Source organism: Nyctereutes procyonoides, unplaced genomic scaffold (assembly GCF_905146905.1).
Source record: "Nyctereutes procyonoides isolate TBG_1078 unplaced genomic scaffold, NYPRO_anot_genome, whole genome shotgun sequence".
Taxonomy (NCBI): Eukaryota; Metazoa; Chordata; class Mammalia; order Carnivora; family Canidae; genus Nyctereutes; species Nyctereutes procyonoides.
In genome coordinates this window covers 33882405-33886027 of record NW_026575121.1, presented here as the reverse complement: position 1 = coordinate 33886027, position 3623 = coordinate 33882405, and the positions used below count along the sequence as shown (strand labels likewise).

Below are 3623 nucleotides of genomic sequence, written 5' to 3'. Positions count from 1 at the left end.
AAGATTTCTGATCTAGTAGATCAGATCTAATAGAAATGTATTTTAATTATTTTTAATCTCTGAGGTGTTTAAGATATATCTTAACTTCTCTTTCAATTGTGTTATTTGGAAATAAGGTTGTTCCAAGATTACTTTGTGAGATATATGCTCAATTAAAAAAAAGTAATTTTTCATCTTCAGTGTACCCCATTAGAAAAAGAAACTTTTTAGAAAACGAGAGTTATCTTGGGGGGGGTATGCATCCCTGTGGAAATTCGTATGTAATTAGCAGAGAAACATATCCCAAATATAGCAATTTGAGTTCATGAATGAATTCATAGATGGCAACTTTCAAGGAAAATACAAAGTGAGGAGCATATTTTGTACTTTTTCCCATAAGTAATACTGTTCATCGTTAGTGTGAAATGAAGAACAAGTAATAATATCTGAGCAGGTATGATAGTTGGACAAATACATCTTTAGTTTTCCTCAAGTTAAGGAGTGAAATTTATTTCTATGTACTATGCATTTTTCAAAATCACATGTAATGTTCCGAATTGCAATTAAAGTCAAAAGCCATTGTATTACTTACAAATCACCTGGACTATACGATGCATTATATTAAGAGCTAGGATTCTAAGGCTTTATCATTAATTATACACATTTAAAAAGGTGATATATTGCAACTCTCTATAGTACATGCATTATTCTTATTGTCTACTCTCAATACCTTAAGAATATTTTAAATAGGACCTTTTAAAAATTATAAGTACTTGCACAATAGTTTGATATTTCTGTATTGAAGCACAATGAGAAAAAATACAAATGACAGAATTTTATGAATTTTCAACGGTGGTAAGTTGTTTTACAGAAAACACATAAATTCATTTAACTTTTGTAACTATAATAATCTAGTTATTCAATTTTTGCCCCTTATAATGAATACATTGTAGGTCTTCAAAACCTCTCAACCCACGTAAAGAATTGAAAAAAAAAATCCAATGAAGCATTGGAACCATTAATATTTCTTTCTAAGAGCTAATTTAAAGAGGCCACTCATCATATTGTTAGTTCCCATCAATGAGTAATTTTACATTACTAATCATTTTGCAGGAAAAGGAGTGAGTGTGAAGACCTAACAATGGTTGTACAATTGAGGTTAAAGTTCAAATCTCCTAAAACTCAGTGCACTTCTCTCCAAGCCTCAATAAATGATTTAATTTTATTTGAAGTGTAAGCAGGTACCTAACATAAACTTCAGTGACTTTTATCTTCCTACATACTTTCACTGTTAATTAGGTTGTCAAAGGTAAACAAAAGTTCACTAATTGCATATTTTCTCTAAATTATGTGAATTGAATATTTTTAAATTGAAAAGCTTAATAAAGATAAATAGCAATACCTTTGCCTTCTTATGTGCTTCATTAATGTGTATTGAGTGTATTTGTGTCGTAACAATTGCTGTGGTAATTACTCTGTTTAGTGAACAGTAAATCTTGTGTAAAGAAACAGAAGGATATTAAGCTTTCTCATTGCTCTTACTCAATATAGGCAATATTCTTTTTGAAAATGACTATATAATATACATAAGTCACTATTCTCTTTATTTTCTTCAAATTGGCAACAAAAAATTTAATAAATTTGGTATTTAATTCTGCAATAAAAATTCAGAGTCAAGCAATGAAAAAATGAGTATTTTCTCTAAGAAACAAAATTCAATGGATTTTACCCTTAATCATCTAGTAGCAAAGCATTTGAAACATTCTTGTATATTTCATAAAACATTTCATGAAAGCAAAGGTCAAATATATGATCTAGAATGGAAAGAAGGACAAAATGTATGAAAAATAATATTTAAAATGTGCTTAGACACCTCATTTTATGAAAATAATGTGTCTTCATATCTTTTATACTTAATTTTGTCATTCTGATTTATACCAATATTCAGCCACCCATCTGTGGCTTCTAAAGGACAAAATTGTCTATTATTAGAGTTCTCAGGGTATTATTTAATTAGCATATTGCATTAATACTACACAGGATAAAAAGTTCCTGGCATTTCCCTAATTGTCCTACTAAAATGGCAATCACAATTATGTATCCACATTCATTCTTAATTTGCTTCCTTCCTTAAGATGAGAAATTGTGGAATACAAATGTCATTTAACTCAAATATAAAATCAACATGTCATTAAAAGTTATATTCTGATTATTTTTTTAATACATGTAGCTATTTTCTATAATTAAAAGTTTCATTTAGTTTGAACTTTTGAGTATATATTGGAAAATTCAGACAAAGAAATTAAGAACAGTATCATATGCAGATGCTTAATTTAAGAATAATTTAATGTCCTTCATTTTCTTTTGACTTGTGATTTAACATTTACATATCAAAGTAGAACTGGATTCTATTTAGAAGTTAACTTGAAAATTTAAATTTTTCCAAGTCATGCCAGCCTGTAAGTATTTTAAAGTCAGAGTAATAGTTACAGCACAAATTTTATTGTCTTTCATCTCATTTATTGTTATAGGAAATCAGCCCCATGCTGAGTCATCTATTTATGTTAATCTCCAGTCAATGTTACAAGTGTACTAAAAACCCCCAAATTGGGTAATAATCATCACTTTGCCATAGCCATTTTCTCCTCCCCTTTACTGACTGTATTATTGATGAATTCCGATAAAGATGTTACCAAAATGTGCTTTGCTTCCATCATTATTTCTGATGCTTATGGTGAAAATGGAATCAATGCAGAAGGTGAAATCATTGATGGTCCCAAATCTCTCTCAGATGCTAGAATAACTCTGCAGGACTAAAAGAACTGGAAAAATGACCCTCTCATTTTCTCTTTTTTACACATCATTGGCTTTGAATCTGAGCATCTCCAATTTCATCCTCAGTGTTTCTCCTTAGAGAAATAAGTCCATCAGCTGCTCAGTCTGTCTCTGCCAATCGTTCAACTGATGAGCCTTCCTTCTTCTTTTCTCTACTTTTGGCAATATAATAAAACTCTTTTCTGACCCCTCATCTCTTTATCAAATAAAGCCAACTATAAGTGGACTATTAAACTCAGCTCACCCAAACAGCATTGTATAAAATAAAAAACAAGCACTCACTATAGCGGTCCATATACTAAAATTGGAACCACACAGAGAAGAGAAGCATGACCCCTGAACAAAGATGACATGCAGATTTGTGAATAGTTCCATATTAAGATTTTTTTAAGTTGAAAAATTGAACACTGATTTATTTTTGAATAAAAACTCCATCTGTGACTTCGGGTTTCAGCTACAACATGAAAAGAACTTGGATATTAGCCCTCTTGTACTTACACCAAGAAAAGAAGTTGAATAAATTGAAGTTCAGTGATTTTCTTAGGCTCATGAGAGATTTCTGATTCCCATGGCACTTGACCACCCCAAAATTCAGAGATTGCAATTAAAGAGAATCACATTAGAGATACACTTACCTAGAGGAGATGCTACTGGAACCATAAACTGGTAGGACAACTTAAATAGTAACTTTGGTGACTTGCTGCAGGCCAAGGGTGGATTAGCATGAGATGGGCAAACAGGTGGAGGCTGCATTGGTAGATGGGCCTCCATAATTTTGTGTGTTTCACCCTCAAGAACACACTACATTT

At 31.1% G+C, this 3623-nt stretch overlaps 1 non-coding gene across 1 annotated transcript; it reads left to right on the top strand.

The window, feature by feature from the left end:
• Positions 1-3088: 3088 nt before the first annotated feature.
• Positions 3089-3195, top strand: LOC129516716 (U6 spliceosomal RNA). Its single transcript, XR_008665847.1, has one exon. It is a non-coding gene; the product is annotated as a U6 spliceosomal RNA (small nuclear RNA).
• The last annotated feature ends 428 nt before the right edge of the window (positions 3196-3623 follow it).